Source organism: Pelodiscus sinensis, chromosome 32, assembly GCF_052426305.1.
Source record: "Pelodiscus sinensis isolate ZL-2025 chromosome 32, ASM5242630v1, whole genome shotgun sequence".
NCBI lineage: Eukaryota > Metazoa > Chordata > Testudines > Trionychidae > Pelodiscus > Pelodiscus sinensis.
The window spans coordinates 8239951-8262882 of NC_143083.1; the positions used below are offsets into that span (position 1 = coordinate 8239951).

A 22932-nucleotide genomic window follows, 5' to 3' on the forward strand; every position below is an offset into this window, starting at 1 on the left:
AACTAGTCTGTAGTTTCCTGGGCTGTTATTTTCCTTTATAAATGGACACTATTTGCCGTTTTCCAGTCTTCTGGAATGTCTCCTGACTTCCATGACTTTTCAAAAAATGATCGCTAAAGGCTCGAATACATCCTCTATCAGGTCCTGGAGTATATGGGGATGCATTTTATCAGGCCCTGGTGACATGAAGACATCTAACTTAGAAATAACTTTTTCTTTTCCCATTTTAACTTCTAAACCTACCCCATTTCCACTAGCATTCATTATGTTAGGCATCCAGCCACCACCAACCTTCTTGGTGAAACTGAAACAAAGAAATCAGTAAGCACCTCTGCCATTTCCATGTTTTCTGTTGTTTCTGTTTATTGGCTACAATTAAGTTGTTTAAACAAATGTCTTACAATGGTAGAAAAAATTGTGCGTCTCTGAAAACTGTAGGTACTGGGGGTCCTCCCCTCCCCCCCCCCAAAAGGGGTACTTTATAAAAAAAAAGGTTGAGAAACACTGATTTAATCAGTTAACCAACTAGCAGCATCTCACCACTCCAGCCCCAAGCCCATGCTGGAGCTGGTTCTACAGGCTCCCAGACACCATACCGCATCTGGGGCTTCTTTCCTTTGGTTTTCATCCAAGCTCAGTCCCTCCTCCATCACCTGCACACTGTCCCAGTTCCTCCCTAATTCCAACTCCTTGTCAAACCTGTCCCCCCATTCCCATATCCTCCTGCTAGTAAGAATCAGTGGGATCTTCCCCCACCCCTTTATCTGATCTCTGTTCTCCCTACCCTCCAGACTCTCAGTCCCATCTTCCCTCCACAGTTCCTATTTCACCCATTCCCAGTCACCTCCCACAGTTCTCAAGTCTCCTTGCCCAGCCAGTCCCACTAGACTCCTTACTTCAATCCACTCCTTTCCCACTATTAGTTTCTTTTTTACTCCTACCCTCTGCTTTCAATTCAGTTTCCTCCTCAATGCTGCCTGGATGACAGCTAGTGGGGGGGGGGGGGGTGTCACTGAGAGCCTAGAAGACAGACTCAGTTCTGTAGTCCTGTGCTGGAGCATGCCCAGTCACTCTGCCAGGATGGCATATATACAGCCTGGCTACAAAAAGGATCTGGGAGATGCCAGAGCATTCAGCTGGAGTCACTGCAGATTTTAGTAGCTACACTTTAAGAGGTCTCTACTGAGCATGTGTAAACTGGGAGTTGTCACAGATTTTCCAGTGGTTTTGGTACCCATTAGTAGATGGAAATGGTAAAATTATCAACAACACAGCCAAGCACCAAGGCAAAATGTTCAAATAAATACGAGTTCTATATGTGGGGGAAAATGATAGAGTCTCAGCATATGGTGAGGATAACATTATTTCCATTCCACTAGAGTCTCTCGAGAATGTTAAAGAGAAACTTCTAAGTCAGACATTTTTAGATCATTTGGATGAAAATGATCTGGACCAGGAATGCAAAAGAACTAAAGAACAAAAGAACTGGCTAATGAACTTGAAGGAACATTAATGCTGAAATTTAAAAAGTCTTAGAGAACCAGGGAATTCAAGAGAACTGGAAAGAAGCTAATGCTGTGCCAATTTTTTTTAAAGGATAAATTGGATGGCCCAGAAGCTGAGAATGGGTAATAGGGGAGGGATCATTTGATGATTCCCTATTCTGTTCATTCCCTGTGGGGCACCTGGCATTGGCCACTGTTGGAAGACAGGATCCTAGGCTAGATGGATGTTTGGTCTGACCCAGAATGGCCATTCTTATGTAGGTAATAAGGCAGTCAGTCAGCCTGGCATTAATTTTGGGCAAGCTAATGGAGTTGGTGGTATGGGACTCAATTCATAAGCAAAGGTAACAAAAGGAATAAAAATTGAAATGGATTTATGGAAAATAAATAAAGTTAAAATGCCAGGATCTATTTATTATGAGAATACAAGTTTGGTTAATAAAGTAAGAGAGTTAATGTAACATTTAGCTTTCAGTAAGGCATTTGACTTAGTATCGCAAGACATTAATTACAAAATTAGAACAATGTAAAGTTAACATGGCACACAAATGAATAAACCACTGGCCGATCAGTCTCGAGATCTAATTGTAAACAGGGAGTCTTTATCAAGGTAGTGAGCTTCCAATGGATCTGACAGGTTCTTGCCCACTCCCCACTCTCCTTCGGGGAGTAGTAAATAATGAGGAGAGCAGGATGGGGATTCAGATTGATCTACATCTCTTAGGGTACATCTACACTGCAATACTTTCAAAATAACTAACTATTCTGAAATAACAAAAAACAGGACTATGTAGCACTTTAAAGACTAACAAGATGGTTTATTAGATGATGAGCTTTCATGGGCCAGACCCACTTCCTCAGATCAAATAGTGGAAGAAAATAGTCACAACCATATATACCAAAGGATACGATAAAAAAAAGTGAACACATATGAAAAGGAAAAAAAAAAGTGAACACATATGAAAAGGACAAATCAAATTTCAGAACAGAAGGGAAATGGGGGGGGGAAGGTAAATGTCTGTGAGCTAATGATATTAGAGGTGATAATTGGGGAAGCTATCTTTGTAATGGGTAAGATAATTAATGTCTTTGTTTCAACTTAGGCATAAAGTGTCAAATTTAAGCATGAATATCAGTTCAGAGGATTCTCCTTCAAGTGTGGTCTTAAAAGGTCTTTGAAGCAGGAAAAGGTCTTACACAGCAGGCAGTTATTTCAAAATAGTGTCAAATCACTGTCAAGCTGGAGGACTTCTTACTCCAACTTCTATAACCCTCTTCTACACACATGGACTGCTTAAAATTGTATGTGCATTTTGTTTTTATTAGGGTACACATCCACACACACAACCTCAATATTGGTGGTGCACTTAAGAAAATTCAACCTGCCCAAGAATAGAAAATATTAGAGGGAACACTGATGATATAACACTTGCAGATGGTAGAGCACTGATTCTAAAACCAAGAAACAAGCACTGACTGGTGGGACTGCATTGTAATTCAGGCTTGCAATGACAAGCAGCAACTGTAGAACTTTTCAAGGTACAAGGTCACATTCCTAGATCTGTGTGTCAAGCTTGCCCTAGCCCACCAGCCCAGGGACAGCAGAATGAGAGCTATACTGACAATGGAAAAGCAAACAGCTATCACACTGTGGAAACTTACATCACCATATTGCTACAGGTCAGCAGAAAATCATTTTGGAATTGGCCAAACAGTGGCTTTTCTATTTTCATGCAAGCATACACTTCTGCTTCAGATTGCTCGCACATGGCACCACTCTCAGCACCAGCCATGATCAACACTGCCAGCCAGGAGTGATGGAAATGAGGAAGCACAACATATAAGTATAGAGCATTTGCACTGAAAATGGACACCATTTTCCACAGGAAATAGTGATTTTAGCTGGCATCTCACTCCTCAGGCACATGCAACTAAGCTGTTGCTGGCATACCAGAGTGCCCTGGGCCCATATGCACCTAGCCTGTTAACTTTGGGAGACACTATTGAGGTAATCACTAAGTGGCACAGGAAAGTATCCTATAGCAGAGGAAAAACTAAGGCTGCCATGCCTAGAAACCTTTGGGGAAAGAGTTCAGAGGGTGGGTCTCCATGAAACTTTCAGATTTCTCAGGATTCAGTAGTCATCCTTGTATACATGAACTTTTCCACATGGTCGGTGGAGTGGCCTGCCAACCACCCAATCCTACAGAGAAATGGGAAGCAGATAATTGCACCAGCACCTCTTCTAGCATGAGGTAATTAATTTGAAGTGGATAGCTGTATCTTGTTAAGTTGGGGGAACCATCAGTATGTCACTCCACTGGGGAAAATATTTATACACTTAGCCAAGGTTCCTTCTCCAGCATCAGTCTTACTCATACTCAGCTACTGATTAGATTGCAGCAGAGCCTCAAAACAGATCCTGGCTCTCAGCATAGATGGGCCCCCACCGCAAGTCACATCTCTCCTGCCTTCCTCACTGTTCACAGCAGAAGTATGTGACTAAGGTTCCTCAGACACATCCATAGCAAAATGCAGGAAGGCGGCAAGGCGGCAAGGTCGTCACCAAGTATGGGATACAACTCTTCACAAAAGTGGCGGGGCTATTGTCACGTTACTGGATTTTAAGGGGAGCAGCCAGATCACTGCTGCACCCTTGGGGGGGATATCTGCCCCCAGAGTGTATACAAAGGGGGCCATGTGAGGTGTCACATGAAAGCTTCTGTTCTACTGATTCTGTAATGGCTATTCATGTACTTGTATAATATCTGTATGTGGCGTTATAAATATGTACTCTGGGTTGATGCTGGAAAATTCTCTGTCTGAGGCAGAGCAATGTGCCAGGAATGTTTGTTCAATGGCTATGCTGATGAGTGAGGCTACAGAGACAACAGATCTCTAAATGCCAAAGACACACCTGGGGAATGAATCTGGATGCCTGCAAACCAGCCAAAATAATGGTTGCTGACTTGGGACACAAGGATAGGTCAATGGACCATGTGACCTGCAGTGACATGCTCTGGCCAGGAAGATGCCAGGTGAGGTATATAAGTGCCATGTGGCACCCTCCATCTGGTCTTCAGTTTTGCTCCTGATCCCAGATGCAGACTTGCAGGGAATGAGCCAGAAAGAACTGTGGACCCATCCTGATATAGGATGTATATCAGAGACTTTTAAGATAGCAGTTTATAACATCTCTGCTAAGTGCCTGCATTGAGAACTGGATGATTCGATGCATGTAATGTATTATCCTTTAACAACCTTACTCTCATGCTTTTCTTTCTTTTAGTAATAAACCTTTAGATTTTAGATTCTAAAGGATTGGTTCTGCATGATCTTGTGGGTAAGATCCAGAGTGTAAATTAATTAGGATCTGCAGCTGGTTTCTTGGGACCAGAAGAAACCATTCAGGGAAGGTGAGATTGGGTTCTATAACCCCTCACCTATATGTTAGGCTCGGGGCTGATTGGGGCAAAGGAAGAGCTGGGGTGTCAAAGGGTTTTTGCTCGTGAGTGAAGCTTCTGGCTGGCCAGATCGGCAGCTGAAATGCTCAGTGTGACTGGTTTGTGACTTCTTTGGGAAGGGCATCCAGTCAGGGGCTGCATGGAGCCCTGAGTTTGAGCAATTCGCCCTGAGCAGATGCCCTCAGCTGTGCCCAGACCCAGCTCAGTCCATCACAGCTATGGCTCAGTAACCAACTCTACCGCCTGCCCTCCTTTGCCTTCTGGGACACCTGCTGCAGCTTCTTTGCTCTCACAGAACACTGATGCTGATCCCAGATGTACTTTCTCCTGCATCCTCCATGCAGTCTGCTCGTAGATTTACACATTTCTATGGCTGGTCCATAGATGTGCCTGCCCTGCACAGCCTCTTCTCCCCACAGGCCCATAAGATCCAGTATCTCCAGTCTACTCCAGTCCAGAGTGAATCTGGAGAGCTTCTAGGTGGGCTCACATGCAAGACAATCAGGAAAACGCATTTTAAAAAAGAGCAGGTTTGCAATGCAGGGCAGCTGGAGGTGTTAAGGCTGACCAGTAATGGAATGTCTACACTCACACTATGTAAATCTCAGTATGTCGATTGTGGCTGGATGCTACTTGGAGGGGGAGGTTTGCCATCATGCGGCACTTCCATCTACAGGACACATTTAAGTTGTGCATGCACAACTACATTGACACAAGGCAGCTTGTGCAGACAACTTTGTAGCACAGACTAGGCCTTATCAGCATCCGCTTGTAAAGAAACATATCTTTTTTCCAGAGATGACAGTCCCAAAGCAATGTAAGAGAATTAAGACTTTAGAGCAGCTTATCTGTTCTTCCTACCAAAGAAAGCTACTAAGAGCCTCTAACTATAGTTTGTACACACTAAAAATAGATACAAGATTATTGGCGTTCTTCAGAATACAGAACACCAATAGTCTTGTATCTATTACAGAACACTGAACTTACTAGCCATTTAAGCTAATCAATGCAGACAACAAACATCACTGCATTTATCTAAGTCTGGTGAAAGTGCCATTAACAATTAAGAAAATTCACACTCACAGCTCATTACACTACCTAAAGAACCTGAAAACAGTGAACTATTCACCTTTAGAGACTGCAAGATCTAGTCCAAGATAGGGATGTTAGTGACTAGTCAACTATCCAATAAGCAAATGCTTATTCGCTTCCCCCTGCATCTGCTGCCTCTACCAGAGAGGGGCAGCGGGGGGTGGGGGGGTAAGAGGTGGGTTCCCCCCAAAACCATCTCCATGGGGGGGGAGGGACAGGAGCCAGCTGAAAAGCCGATTCCCCACAGCACTGTCTCCTGGGTGCTGCCTACTCTCCCTCCTCCCCCCCCCCCCCGCTGCCTCTATCAGAGGCAGCAAGGGGACATAGGGGAGGCTGCTGAGAAGCAGCCCCTGTCTGCCAGGGTCCCAGTGGGGAGCTGGGCCCTCCACTAACAGAGTCCGTTGCCACCAAGCAGCCCATGTTCAAGGTGGCCAGGGCTATCCGCTGCGAACAGGGGCTTCTGGACTCAGCGTGAGTTGGGACCAAGCAGTCCCAGCGAGTGCTGATCACTGCACCTCGGCATTTTAAATGTAGTTAGAGTACAGTGGCTTTTACTACATTTAAAATGCAGAGCTGCAGCGCAAGTGGCTCCGGAGCCGGCAGGCGCCAGGACTGCTCTTTCCCAGCTCGAGTCAGCTACTGGAGCTATCCCCGCTGTGGCTCTGCACAGTGGCACTTACCGACTTATCGTATAGCCAATAAAATTGTATTGACTATATGATTGGCCAGATAATCGCATTTTAATAGCCTTTGTCCAAGAACAGTTTGCTTTAAAGTGAAATAAAGAACACAAGGAAGTCCCAATTTCTGATAAACAAATGAGATGATTGAATATAATGCTAAATCTAGGTAGCTCAAATAATTGAAAATTTAAGATTTTTCTCTCATACAAAAATATCAAACTACAGGATCTGGGTTAGTTTTAAGGCTAAAAATGTACACTGAGCTCAGACTTCCTTCTTTAAGCTCTTCAGCAATGGATCTTACCACTGTCTATGCTCACCTTCCTGAGCAGTTATCTAACAAATTTTAAAAGCTCAACTTTTGAAAATAGCTTAATAGAACTTTTTTCCAGTTTCAGTTCAAGTATTTTGGGATTTGAACATTCCTAGGCTGTTTGCAATGCAAATTTGTAGCTTTGTATAGAGAAACTGAACAGATATTTAGAGCATCCAGTCTAATTTTGCCATCTAGGTTGCTGAATGAGTAAGTTCACCCTTTACCTGACCATTTATTTTCCACTAAAATTAGTATGCACCCAGTTCCATCAAAGTTATCATGCCTCACTCACTACTGCAATATCTGAACTAGGTTGAAGCCCCTTCAAGATAGTAGCTACATTAAAGATCAAGTTGCCTGACTTCACATTTGGAAAAGTATCCAACTATGACTATCCTGGTAAGCAATGTAATGTTGTCTTCCCTAGTCTGCAGACAATCGGCTGTCCAATCACTGCCCCAGACTTTCCAAGAAGTACCAGAGCAGATAAACAAGCCTAGTCAGTTTCCCTGCTGCTACTTCAAACTTTGTTAGCAGCAGCGAAGCTGTCAATCATGTCAGTTTTATCTTGCTTCTTGGGAAATCGCAATGACAAACTCATTCAGAACATGGAACTCTTATTCTAGAATACATGTGTTCACAAGGGAAGTTAGACCAGTACTAAAACAGCAATATTATGATGACTGGATATTTCCCTGTGTTAACCAGGCATCAGTTATATGAGTAGGAGCAATAATGTAGGTTGGCTGTTAGCATTTTACCATGTGTCATCTGACTCAGATTCAAGTATATCTAGATAGTAGAGGATATAGTCAGTGGCAGCAAGGCCTCATATTAAAAGCACTACACTGGGAGTCAAGAGACCTCCCTCTAATATCACTTGCCAGTAACCGTCTGCAGTACCTTGGGCAAGCCATTTCCCATTCTCTGCCCATTTTACAATTTAACTAAACAAATATGGGGAATGCTTCACTATGTTTCTACAATGCAGTTCTAATCTTAGTCAAGGCCTCTATATGCTACTGTAATACAAAGTCATTAAAACGTCAACAGGTGCAGAAGCTCCACTTATAATAGCACTCCTACCATCAATATCATCAGTGAACCTCCACTGGTGCTAATGCAAGGATGTGGAGAATTTCAGATTGTTCAGTGTATACAAAGTAACCCCATACTAAATGTAAACCAAGCTTAAGTAGACTTGCACTGGCATAACAATTGAGTTTGGTTATACTGATGCAAACTTGTAATGCACATTCACTTATACTGGTGTAGGCTAACTAAATCAGTATAAGCATGATTTGCAACTATTTAGTCACACTGGTCCAAGCACCCTTTCCCTTTTAAAATTAAAAATACAAACAAGCAGCCAAAGTTTTCTTAAGATTTTTAATTAAAGGTTAGATTACCAATTAAGTGACCATGCTCAGGTTTTGAAAGTTCATTAAGATAAACAACTGAAGTGTTCACTCTTAGTACAATTCACCTATCTGGCCGCACAAGTTTGCTTTTTCTTCGGGGGGCGGGAGAGGGAGGAGGTGTCATACTTTTTTATTAAAGCAAAGTTACAATAAAAAGTTAACTTATTACATCATCTGTTACTTATTCAGGATCAGGTTAATATATACAAAGAATTTGGTTAAAGATTCTGGCTTGCTGGCTGGGGAGCCGTCCTACTCTGAGTGCACTAAAAGGGTGACCATATTTCTAGAAACTTACTCTCTTTTTTATGCTCCCCTTGTGATTGTACTTAGTGTGAAAATACAAAAGTGTTCTTTAGATTTGACTTTTTAAAAAGGAATTTTTTTTTAAAAAACTCTAAATAAAGTCCCAAATTGCATACAACACAGCCACAATAGGGAAATTAATGAAAAAAATCTCAGAAAAAGCTGTTATTTACCTCTCGTAACTGCTGTTCTTTGAGATGTGTTGCTCATGCCCATTCCATGTAGACATGCACGCGCCGCATGCACGGATCATCAGAAGGTTTTTCCCTCAGCCATACCGGTCGGGCCAGCAGGGAGCCCCCTGGAGTGGTGCCTGCATATATATATCCCTGCCATCCCACACACCCCCAGTTCCTTCTTGCCGGAATACTCCAACGAAGAGGAGGTGGGTGGGATTTAGAATGGACATGAGCAACAAATCTCAAAGAACAACAGTTACAAGAGGTAAGTAACTGTTTTCTCTTCCTCGAGTGACTGCTCATGTCCATTCCATGTAGGTGACTCCCAAGCCAAACTCAAGGAAGCAGGGTCGGAGACTACCTGGAAACAGACTGCAACACTACTCTACCAACAGATGCGTCACCTCTGGCCTGCTGCACTATGGCGTAACAGTTCGCAAAAGTATGCAACAAAGACTAGGGGGCCACCCTGTAGATGTCTAGGATGGGCCCCTTTGCCACAAAAGGGGCAGACAAGGCCTGGGCTCTAGTGGAGTGAGCTGTAATGGGGGGGCTGGTAAATGGGACAGCTCATAACAAGCCCTAACACAGGATGTGATCCAGGAAGAGATACATTGGGCTAAAACTGGAAGACCCTTCATCCTGTCAGCTATCAAAATAAACAACTGGAGAGCTTACAAAAAGTTCTTGTCCTATCCCAATAAAAAGCCCAGGCAAGTTTAACCTGTGAAGTGTGTAAAGCCTGCTGTGTTCCAGACTTGTCAGGTTTGGGGTAAAACATGGGCAAAAATATGTCTGGATTGACATAAAACTAGGATACTACCTTGGGCAAAAAAAAAGCAGGGTGTGGGCAAAATCTAACTTTATCCTTAAACAGTGCAAGGGGGATCCCAAGTGAAAGCTCAGAGCTTGGACTCCCCCCCCAGAGGAAGTAATAGCCACCAAAAAGGTGACCTTCCAAGAAAGGTGTAAGAGAGAGCACACTGCCATGGGCTCAAAAGGAGATGCCATCAGCTTAGTGAGTACAGGTTAAGATCCCAGAGTGGAAGGGGTTGATGCACATGCAGGTATAACCTGTCCATCCCCTTCACAAACTGGTGTACCATGAGGTCAGTAAAAACAGACTTTCCCCAGGAACCTGAGTGAAAGGCTAGGATAGCTGTGAAGTGAATCCTGACTGAAAAGGTAGCAGGCCCCTGAATCTTAACATCCAAAAGGTAGTAGAAGATAGCCAGGATAGGGGCTTCCATAGGGGAAAGGCCCTTTTGGGCCACACAAAGTGCATCCAGTTTGCTAGGTATGTTGCTCTAGCGGAGGACTTTTGACTACCCAGCAGAACCCTTTGAACTTGTTCCGAGCACTGTCTCTCCAAGGCAGTTAGCCATGAAGCTTCCAGGCCATGAGGTGAAGGAACTGGAGGTTCAAACAATGAAGGCTGCTGAAGTCCTACATTATCAGGTCCAGGTACAATGGGAGAGCTATGGACCAGTCTACTAACAGATCAAGCAGGGCCAAAAACCAGTGCTGATGAGGCCAAGCTGGTACTAACAGAATCAGGGAGGCCATAAACTCCCTAACCTTGAGAACCACCTTGTGAATCAATGGGAATGGAAAGAAGGCATACAGAAGAACTAGGGGCTAAGGAACTAGAAGAGCATCCCCCAGGAACCCTGGGCTGTGATTGAGGAGGAGCAGAACCAAGGACACTTCCTATTGCTGCGAGTTGCAAACAGGTCCTGGTGGGGAAATCTCCACCTGCGAAGATTTCCAGGGCCACATCTGCCCTGAGGGACCATTCATGACACCCAAAGGACCTGCTGAGGCAGTCAGTCAATGCGTTCTGAGACCACGGAAGATAGGAAGCTACTGGATGAACAACATGGGTGATGCAGAGCTCCCAAAGGGGAAGGGCTTTCTGGCACAGGGGAAAGGAATGAGCGCCACCATCTGTTGATACAGAACATCACTGCCACATTGTCCATCAGGATCAACATGCACCTGAGGTCCAACATGGGACAAAACCCTCCCTTCGCTTTGGGGACTAAAAAGTAACGGGAGTAGAAACCCCTGCTCCTGAGGCCTACAGGAACCTCTTCTATAGCTCCTAGCTTAAAGAGTTGGTGCACCTCCAGTCACAAGGCGGGGCCAACAGGTCGGAGTGGGGCTGTGCACGAGAGTCCCTCCAATGCACTGGTGCCAGGTCGAAGACAGGAGAGGATGTAAGTTCGATCAACTTCCTGGCTGCTTCAAAGGCGGCCGAGGTCAAAGACTGAATCACCACAATAAGATCCTGTTGGGGCTGGGATCCTGGGCCATGCTCAATTGGAACTACGAGGGCCCTGGAGCTGCAGGCCTCAAGGCCGAGATGGAGGCATCACAGTGCCCTGACTGAGGGCACGCTCTTGACGCATGCCATGATGGAGAGCTGCCTCTGTCCGATCTCTTGTTCTGTTGCAGCACCGGTGACTGCAATCGGTGCTGGGTGGCCAGTTGTCTCGGCATCAAGGAGGCACCGGACAGGCCTGGGGTCTCTTGCATTGAAGACAGTGCGCTGTGGGAGGGGAATGCCAAGTTGGCAGCCAGAGCACCAATTCCATTAACAGAATCTTGAGTCCCTCTCCCTCTGAGTTCAGGACTTAAAACTGCAGCAAATCTTACAGTTCACAGAAATGTGGGTCTCACCCAGGCATGAGTCATGTAGGCACGGGCTTGAGGCAGTCCATGAAGGGCTTGAACCCCTGGGGCCCAGGCATGCCCCAGGGAGAAAGAGAGAACGCAACAGGCAAACCCCTTACCCAATAACGAAACCAACACTTCTATGCTAACTAGAAGAACTGGAAAACTGAGAACTTAACTAAGAAGATAGCACTAACTGCACTTGCAAAGCAAGCGAGAAAGACGTTCCAACAACTGTCACCAGCAACAAGGAGGAACTGAGGAGGATGGCAGGCAGGCTGGGGTATATGCTTACATATGCCAGGCAGCTCTTACTACATTTAGAAGGCAGAGCTGCAGCAGTTGGGACCCAGCACAAGTGGGGACTGCTTTGGTCCCTGCTGGCGCTGGGTCCCGTGCTGTGCCTCTGCCTTTTAAATACAGTAAGAGCCCATTGGCTCTTACTACATTTAAAAGGCAGAGCTACAGAGGGGTTAGCTCCTGGGGCCAGCGTGAAGCAGGACTGAGCAGTTCCAGTTCATGCTAGCTCCAGGACACTGCGGCTCTGCCTTTTAAATGCAGTAAGAGCCTGATAGGCATGTTTAAAAGGCAGAGCCACAGTGGGGTTGGCTCCCAGGGCTGGTGTGAGCTGGGACTGCTTAGTCCCAGCTCGTTCAGCCCCCGGGAGCTAACCCTGCTGCAGCTCTGCAGTTTAAATTTAGTAGGAGCTGGGCTGCTGCATGCCCAGCGCTACTACATTTAAACTGCAGAGCTGCAGCGAGGGTAGAGTGCACCCCCTCTTATTTGAATAATTGAGTAGTTGATGGAATTTCAAATTAGCATCCCTAGTCGTAACAAAAAAGGTTCTTTCATTACTATAGTAAATACACCTCAGATGCAATCACCCAATATTGGAGTGGGCTGGATTTGGCCTGCCACCATGACATGGCCCAGCAGGACCCTGAGACAGGCTCCCTTCCTGATGTGCCCCTGCACACTGCTCAAAGCAGCCCACTGTGGGAATCACATGTGGCTCAGCACACCGTGGGGGAGGGGGACGACACCTCACTGTGCCCTCACCCCAGCACAATCTTGCAGCTCACACTGGCTGGAAACCAACCAATGGGAACTGCCTGGACCATACTTTCAACACAGACAACATGTAGAGGCCCCACCACCAAGAGAGACGCACACATGGCCCCCACAGCCAGGCACTTTGTCTGGCGTATGGGGTGCTTGGCAGGCAGAGGAACAGCCCAGTGTTCCACTAGGCTGCTGGCCAACCGCCACTTGGGATAAGTGACTCTTGGCCAGAGCCTGCACTAGGTATTACATCCCTCCCTCCCCGAAGCCACAATCCCTTGTACACTCAAACCTCCACAACCCCTCCTGCACTTCTGCCCCAGTCACAATCCCCTCCTTCAACCAAATCCCCTCCTGCACCTACCCAATCTCCTGCTCTAGCTCCCTTCTGCACTGAACCTCCATCCCAGACCCCTCACCTCCTCCATTAATACCACAGAAGACTGCCACCCTTGACCACTTACCAAATTCTTGGAGTGGCCCCCACATCACCAATTATTGCCCACTACACCCTAGATGCTTGGAAGATTTTTTCCATTGACCTAGCAGTATCTACACTGAGGCTTAGGTCATTTTAATTACATTGCTTAGAGTGTGAAATTTTTCATAGCCCTAAGCAATATAGTTAAGCTGATCTAACTTTTTAGTATAGACCAGCCCTCAATTCTCCACTTCAGAGATCACAGCTGCGGTATAGGACCGCTTCTTCCACTTGGCATAGTAACTTGAGAAGTCAAGTACATCTCTTATTTAGGCCTGGCCTGCACTAGGGAGCAATGTTGACTCCAGCTTGCTTACATTAGGTTAACGTACCCTAGGCTGAATTGCTACAGTATCCCATAGAAACTCTTCCATCAATTCCCTTACTCATCTCACCCCAGTAGAGCACTGGAGTCACCGGGAGCACAATCTTGAGGACAGAGGTAGGGTCCAGAATGACAGACAAATTAGAGGATTGGGCCACAAGAAATCTGATGAGGTTCAACAAAGACAAGTGCAGAGTTCTGCACCTGGGACGGAAGAATCCCAAGCATTGTTACAAGCTGGGGACCAACCAGCTAAGTAATAGTTCTGCAGAAAAGGACCTGGGAGTTACAGTGGATGAGAAGCTGGATATGAGTCAACAGTGTGCCCTTGTAGCCAAGAAGGCTAATGGCATATTAGGCTACATTAAGAGGAGCACTGCAAGCAGATCCAGAGAAGTCATTATTCCCCTCTATTCAACTCTGGTGAGGCCACATCTGGAGTATTGTGCCCAGTTCTGGGCCCCCCCACTACAAAAAGGATGTGGACACATTGGACAGGGTCCAGCGGAGGGCAACCAAAATGATTAGGGGGCTGGAGCATATGACTTATGAGGAGAGGCTGAGGGAGTTGGGTCTGTTTAGTCTGCAGAAGCGAAGAGTGAGGGGGGATTTGATAACAGCCTTCAACTTCCTGAAGGGAGGTTTCAAAGAGGATGGAGAAAGGCTGTTCTCAGTAGTGACAGATGGCAGAACAAGGAGCAATGGTCTCAAGTTGTGGTGGGAGGGGTCCAGGTTGGATATTAGGAAAAACTATTTCACTAGGAGGGTAGTGAAGCACTGGAATGGGTTACCTAGGGAAGTAGAGGAGTCTCTGTCCCTAGAGGTGTTTAAGTCTTGGCTTGACAAATCCCTGGCCGGGTTGATTTAGTTGGAATTGGTCCTGCCTAGACCAGGGGGCTGGACTTGATGACCTTCTGAGGTCTCTTCCAGCTTTATGGTTCCATGATAATGGTCAATTTAGTGAGCCACTAGATCTACCCCTCCCCTCCGGGTGACTGGTCCCTACAGCATCCATCTCCCAGTAAGTGTAGACAAGGCCTTATCCTCCTACTTAATCAGGGCAATAATTTTAATAATTTTAAGATTTTCCCATGGCACTTGATTCTGAGCCTGAAGTACTACAAACCTCAGAATGTTATGAAGTGATCTACAATCTATTTTTGCTATTTGCCAATCATACCATCTGAAATAATTTTACACTATTATACCCTAATTACTCCACCAGTCAGTGAAACTCCTGTGGCAGATGAATAGCTTCAACACCCCACCTTTAGCAACTCTACCATGATTACAATCCTGCAATGACATTGAACAAAATTGCTGAAATCTGAATTTTGGTAGACTATGGAGTTATAATTTCAGATACTCACTGTTCATCTGCATGAGATTTTAATAAATGTTTTACTGTTCTATGAATTCAAGTTCTCATTTGCACTCTCTCAACAAGATGCTCAGATAAGCCCTGCCTACAGTGGGTGTGACACACTGACCTAGATTCCAAGCTTTACAGCATCTGTGCAGCCAGAAAATCAGCAGCTCAGGAAAAAAAATGAGCCTGAGTGCAAACCAGTAGAGAGAAAAAAGGGGCCTAGAAGCAGAGTGTATTCTACTTGTCTTAGCAAAAATGCTATTCTGGAATAAACCTTTAAAACATCAAAAATCATTTCAATTAGCATGAATTAAGGTAGCTTTTAAACATATTCGCTATGTAGCCAAAAAAAAAAAAAAAAAAAGTTTTCAAATCTACATTATACAAATCAATTTCAATACATGCTTAAAAAGCTGTTTGTGGGAAGACTTGCAAAGCAAACCCAAAGTTTAAAAAAAGTCTGGAACAAAGAAAACTAGTTTCATACAGAAATCAATATTGAAAAGGATGCCTTGGATACAGAAAACAAAAAAAGACAAGCAGACTTCAATATATGCAGCATAAATGTCACACGGAAGGCAGCAAGAGTGTGTCCCTGTTGCCTTAATCTCTTATTAAGATGAAGTTCTCCAATTCAGCATGAATAAGAAGCTGTTTTCTTGAGTCTACAGCTTCAAACCCTGAAAAACATATTACTGACACACACGAAAATGCTGGCTGTTAAGTTAATGATGAACTATTGCCATATTTGTTCAATATCAGAAAATGTCTTACATATCATAGGAAAACATAAGACTTCTGAGTCCCACTGACTCTCTAGTGCTCTATCTACATTGTCTTGCAGATTCTCAGCAGCATTAGTTCTAACAAACATTTCAAGGCAGGCTCTTAATCTTGTTTGCAGTTCAGAGTTCATTACCTTTTCACCAAACTGCAATTACAAAAGACAACGATCCTCTAAAATGAAGTTTAAAAATAAAATACCTATGGAGCAGTTCTGTCTCTTTGGGGTAGGGAAAATGAGTCTACTAGCCACCCAAAACAATTGATGTAAAAGTGCAGAGGAAATGTTGAAAACCATCATCATGGTCTAAGCATAGAAAGATCAAAGATCGTATTACACCACAGCCAGCACAATAAAACACAGTGTTTTCTGGTGCCTTTAGCCATCCAACAAGTACATAATTATGGAGATGCACAACTTATATGGTTTAAAATTATTTCATTTTATAAGTATTAAATACGTATTGGGGTGTAATAGTGTAGTCCAGGGGTCTCCAAACTACGGCCCGGGGGCCGGATGCGGCCCGCGAGGCCCTCTCATCCGGCCCGTGGAGACCTTTTTGGATTCAAAGGCAGAAGAAGTGAGATTGTTTCAAAACTCATTTGAAGCAGATGTGGCCAGTTGCCCAGATGAACTGCAGCTGGAAGTCATTGAGTTGCAAGCAAATGACCTCCTTAGGGACAAGTTCAAAATAGGACTGGTGGGTTTTTACCAGTTTTTGCCCAAGGAAGACTTTCCTAATGTCAAAACTTTTGCATCAAGGTACCTTTCAATCTTTGGAACAACATACCTGTGTGAACAAACATTTTCAAGAATGAAATACGTGAAGAACAATTTGAGAACAAACTTGTCCGATGATAATCTCAGGTCACTGTTGATGTTAGGGACAACAAATCTAAAGCCAGAAATGTCTGCTATTTTGGCATCCAGGAAACAATTTCACCATTCACACTAATACAGGTGTTCATGTGTAGTGTATGAATGTGTTATTAAATAATAACTGAATAAAATAATATTAAATACATAATTAAAAACAACATCCATGTTTTGATTGTTTTTTATTTGGACCTCAAGTGTGTAGTCGGCCCCCGAACTGCTGTTTGATAGTTAATGCGGCCCTCGGGCTGAAAAGTTTGGAGACCCCTGGTGTAGTCGATTAACCGATAAGCAAAAGATTATAGGTTAATGCTATACACTACACGTACTTCCCCCTCCCCACCTTGCCAGTAATTTTTTTTAGCAGGCTAGCCAGCAGCTTGGCTCAGTCCTGGTCTGGGACTTACCCCTGGCTACATCTCTGCATTTGAAGTGTATTAGGAGCCGGGCAGGCAGGCAACCAGGTCCAGGACCTGCTCCCACTGCAGCTCTCCATTTAAAGTGTATTAGAAGCTGGAAGGGCAAGCAGCCCAGCTCAGTTCCAGATCATGCCAGGTCCTGTGAGGGGAGCTGGTTTTTAAACTGGCTCCCTTCGCAGACCAGCTCCCGCCTGGCACCCTATGCAGAGTGGCAGGGGACTCCTTGGGAGTGGGACTGGAGTGCACTGGCTGCCAGCCCTGCCCCCGGGGACTACAGAATTGTCGAGTAACCAATAAGAATTCATGAGGTTACTCAACTATTCAATTAAACCAATATTTAACATCCTTAAATGCGCAGCATGCCGAACTGCGCGGTTGGCGAGAGGGGCTCACCGCGGCTTGGCGAGCCCTGGCCATAAGATTAGTTAACAGATAAATATTTGGTCCAAGAATGAGAAAAAAATAAAGTAGCAAGCAGAATTAGTTCAGTAGAACAAATCTAAGATGGGAAAATGCTTCTCAACAATGGTTAACTATACACCAGTGGTTTTCAACCAGGGATATGTATAACCCTGCAGAGGTCTTTCGGAGGGGTACAAACCCCTCATCTAGATATAGGGATGTTAAAATATATTTATTCAGGTTAATGTGTAAATGCAGGAAATTTGTAATCGCTGAAAATTTCCAACAGAGACCCTTCCTACCCCACAAAGGCAACAGTGCGGAGGGGGGAGGGGAAGCGTGTCCTGTGTGTAACCCTGCACATTCATCAGTTAACCGTGTTACGGATGTAAAATTTAAACTGTCTGGCTAATAGAGTAGTCACTGCAATTTGCATCTACTATTCAATTAGTCGATAAGGGCGCTTTCACCTTTAAAGTGTAGCAACAGCTACTGCTACACTTCAAAGGCGAAAGTGCTGCGGGGAGCACAGGGCCAGCAGGGGACCCCCTGACCCTGGCCTCCACATGGCGCTACTGCTTTGAAAGCCGTGTGCAGCCCAGGGCCAGCTGGGAACCCCGTGCTCCACATGGCATTTAAAAGCAGCAGTGCCACGTGGAGCCTGGGGTCAGGTGAAGTCTCCCCCACTGACCCTGGCTGTACGCGGCATTTCAAAGTGTCAGCGCCGCGTGGAGCCCAGGTCTTGCCCCAGGCTCCATGCAGCGCTGCTGCTTTTAAGCGCCTCCTCCTCATCCCCCCCCCTTGCTGCCTCTTTCTGATAGAGGCAGCAAGGGGGGGGGGGGGAGCGGAGGAGAGAGACTAGTGGACTAGCCGGTAAACTACCCGATAAGTATTTGCTTATCTGATAGTCAAGAAGTCGTTCACATCCCTAAACTGTGTACACATTTATACTTCACATCCCTAATAGATATTTGTTTAGTTTTTCAACAGGCTGCATAAAACACAGTGACGGTCAGTACAAACTACTAAAGTTTCATACAATGTCTTATTTATTCTGTTCTCTATATCAGTGCTTCTCAACCAGTGGTATGAATACCTTTAGGGGTACTCGAAAGAAGTCTGGGGGGTTACATCAACACAACTGAAATTTTAAAAAAACTGAATTTGTTTAAGTTTTACAGCACTTTATTATTTTTGTACTTTTTACACCCAAAAATTTCACTGACTGCCCAGCTACAATTAAATTGTTTACACAAATGCGTTGCAATGGTAGAAAAAAATGTTGTGTGTCTGAAAACTACCCTTTTTAAAAAAAAAGTACTTTAGGAAAAAAAGGTTGAGAAACTGCTCTATATTGCACATGAAACGTAAACACAGTATTTATATTCCAATTGATTTTATAATTACATAGTAAAAATGAGAAAGTCAGTAATTTTTTTCAGTAATAATGTGTGCTGTGACACTTTAATCATTTACAAAATCAGACAAAAATACAAGAGTTTGAGAGAGGTTAAATTTGGGGTATGCAACACAAAACAGACTCCAGAAAGTTGAGATACGAATAGACAATATAACTAGGTTCATTGCTATTGGAGGCCAGTGTATTACATTCTTTAGCGTCCTCACCACAGTTATTACAGCTATTTATTCCTTTTGCTTTGAAATCCTGAGAAGTCAGCCCAAGAGTAGTATAAACTTTTGTTTCATACAGTGGACAGTTTTTAAAATAATACCCTGAGTTTAAGGCCAGAACGGATCATTAGATCAGCTAGTCTGACCTCCTATATATGTTACCTGTGACAGAAAATATTTGCCAAGAATACAAAATCCTCAATCACTAGTTATCCCGTGATAAAGATAAATGATTTTGTATTTTAAAACTGGCTTGTAACATTTGAGATCTGTATTTTATGTGAAATCATTTTTATATCAGGATTCATGAGAATGCAGCATATGGATTATAAACCTATTATTGAAACACACCAACTTGCATTGCCACAGCAAACCATTACAGCTTCCAACAGTATTAAATGAATCTCTCACTTCAATTGCCTAATTCTATTTGGAACATGGGTGTCCGCTAACAGACATTATTGTATGCAATGTTGCCCATAGATGCAAGCAGGTAACCAATAAAGATACAGTGATTAGCAACCATAATGCGCTTTATAGTATGGACCAAAACATTGAGAAGTTGGGAAGCAAGGGATGGAAAACTCACTGGTGTTCCAGATTTTTCTATGTTCCCTCTGATTCAATTTAATTAAAAAAATCAAGTTTTAGCCCTTAAGATTGCAAAGACACTTCACAATGTGTTAAGTGATGCATGGTTGTCACAGTCTGCAGGAAGACAGACTGAAACATCACAAAGTGTGAACTTCCCTATTCATCTTAATGAGGTGTAAACTTTATAGCCTAATTATGACCACTTTTAAATGCAAAGACACTGTTTACCACACACAGTTCATTATCCTACCAGAAAACTGTTAACTATGTAACTGCTGATAAATGTCCCCCCACTCCCCCCCCTCCAAAAAAAAAAATCAGTCAATATGCTTACTCACAATGGCCTGATATACAAGTTTTTACAATCATTAAAATTCCACTGAAAGGTTATTATGCCACAAGAACCATTTCAAGTCTTGAACTGCAAGATACCTGAATTTATTTTTGATCAGTCAATATGCCCACTACCATCTGTAAATCAGTAAAACAACCCACATTTCTACTCTACCTATTAAGGCAGTACGCATACTGAGTTATGCATAGCCTTGGGGGGTGCACAGAAGTTTTCCTGAGGTTACATTAACTCATCTAAGGCATTTGCATAGTTTTACAACAGGTTACATAAAAAGCACTAGCAAAATCCATACAAACTAAACTTTCATATAATCACTTGTTTGTACTATGCTATATTCTATACACTGATGTCTAAGTACAATATTATATTCCACATGATTTATTTTATAATTATATGGCAAAAACGAGAAGCAATTTCTCAGTAATAGTGTGCTGTGACACTTTTGTATTTTTATGTCCCGTTCTATAAGCACATTTTTAAAGCAAATTGGAACTTGAGGAAATAAAAGAAATAAGACTCCTGAAAGGGGTACAGTAGTCTAGAAAGTTTCAGTTCCACTGTGTTAAGGGATGAGATTCTGGTGTGGATTGCAGGCTAGAATGTGATTCCATTACATCTGATCCAACAGTCGTACATTTAAATACAGAATAAGAGAATCAAAGTTGGAAAGACCTTGAAGGGTCACTTAGTCCAGCATCCCCCATGCAGACACAGGAGCAAGAATCCTTGCAGGTTAGACAAACACCTGTCAGAAATGGTTAAGGACCTGTCCCAACCTGACAGATGTTTTGTCTAACCAGTTCTTAAAGACATCCATTCAACTACTGGGATTCTACCACCTCTCTTAAAAGTCTATTCCAATACTTAAATATCTAGCCTTAAAAGTATGAGCATTTTTCCTAATATATTGCTGCAAGAGAAATTTAGGCTAATTACTTGTTCAGTAGATGAGAACAATCAGTCACCACCATCTTTATAACAGTCCTGAATCTATCTGAAGACTTATGAGGTCCGTGGTCAGTCTTTCCTCAAGACTTAACATGCCCAGTTTTTTTAGTCTTTCCCCGTAAGACAGATTTTCTACATCATTTATGTTGCTCTTCTCTGGATTTTCTCCAATTTTGACACATCTTTCATAAAGTATGGTGCTCCAAATGTGACAATATCCAGCTAAGCCCTCATCTGCACTGAGTCCAGTGCTATCTCCTGAATCTTACATACATTCCCATTAATACACACACCAGCAAGGTACAAATATTTAAGACAGGTAACTGGGAATGTAAAGCTACAAAAAGAAGAAGGGCATGTCAGAGGCTGGTGTAGAACCTCCAACTTTTAACATTTATAAAAAAAAAAAAAACCAGGCTGGATTTCAAATCATCAGAGCTTCTTTAATGAAGTTTTGATCCTAATTTTGGAAGACAGGCTGCTTTTGAAATGTATGTGATCTGAATTTTACAGTGAATCATATCTGTATTTATAACCTTTGTTCATTACACGAGATAAAAAAATGAGAGAAAAAATTCCAAAGACAAGTTTTTGCCCAAATTAAACATTTTAAAACCATAACTACAATCCAATTTACTTTTCACGGCTTACGTTCCCCTACATATCCATGGCATACTTTCTCCTTGAAGAATGCAAGTTCTTCCATTCAGGGACTACCAAACTTTTTGACGGGCTAGAGCACAATAAACTGACTGCCCACAAGATATGCATTCATAGAGTCTGCCCAGCTTCCCTCCCTTCAGTAATCACATACTACCACTGAGACTAAAGAAGTATTTAATACATTTCTAGCTATTTTAAAAACACAATTTACCAGGTGGAAACAAAGGGAGACAGCACTACGTGACCAACCAAGGATCACAGTTAGGAAACTACCCAGCTAATCATTTTCACTTTCTCATTCAGCTGCCCAGAACTGCAATGTTTTTCAGGGCAACCATTTCTAACTATAAACAAGGCCATTCCCATTAACACGGAGGTTACATTTTTAGAGCTTAAAAGCCTACATTTTGGTCCTAGACACTTCCCAAACCCAGTACCACAGGCCTCCCCACATTTCCTCTAAATACAAGCCTTCTGCAAACCCGTGAGATATTAAAGGTACCCCGCCACACCGCTATCTGCAGCTATTAAAAACAAACCCCCCCGAAGACACGAACAGCTCGTTTCACCGAGGGAAAATCCTGCTGTAAAAGCGCCTACCAGCTCATTTACGATTCGCCGCATCAATAAACCCTCCATCGTGTAACAACTGTTCCCAAGCCCACTCGCACCCTTCCCAGGCTCCCTCGAGGATCCGGTGCTTGCTCTGGGGCCTTGGCGCATTACGCGGAGCTGGATTGTCACGCACATTCAGGGAAGCTCCCCGGACTCGGGGGCCCTGCTGCAACCGTCCCCCCCCCCGTGCTGGCCAAGCCCTGCTCCTAACTCCCCGCCCCGCCCGGGGCAGAGCTGGGGGGAGGGGGGATTCCCCGGCCTAGCAGACGAGCGGGCGGGGGGAGGGGGCGCGGATAACGGTGCCGCTCTAACCGCCGCCGCGAGGCACCCCCGAGACAAAGCGGGGCGGGGGCTGCGGGAGGAGACGCTCCCCTCGCGCACCCGCACCGCGGCGGGGCGGCAGCGCCCGGGCCCGAGAAGGCGGCGGAGGCGGGGGGCGGTCGCGGGCAGGGAGCAGCCGCGGAGCCGGAAGGGGCGACCGGGAGCGCGAGGCCGGGAAGGGCCGCGTCCCGTGAGGGGACAGCTCCGGCGGGGGGAGGGGGCGAGCCCAGGCCGCGGAGGCCAGGCCCGGCCGCGCCGAGGCCAATCCCCGCCCCTACCTGAGTCCGCGGCCGCTCTGCCGTCCCCGCGCCGCCTCCTCAGCGGCCACCCCGCAGCTCCCAGCCAGCGCAGCGCGGCCCGGCCCAGCAAAGCGGAAAGGGGGCCGAGGCTGGATATTGGCAGGATCCCACAGCCCGCACCTGCCGCCCGCCTCCTTCCCTCGCT

General features: G+C 44.6%; 1 protein-coding gene across 1 annotated transcript in view; it reads right to left on the reverse strand.

Moving 5' to 3' along the window:
* KDM4B (lysine demethylase 4B) overlaps positions 1-22932 on the reverse strand; it is a 193820-nt gene extending 170888 nt beyond the window's left edge. The window contains exon 1 of the mRNA XM_075903063.2: positions 22767-22932. The gene's annotated coding sequence lies outside the window, so the exon portion shown is untranslated. The remainder of the gene's footprint in view (positions 1-22766) is intronic.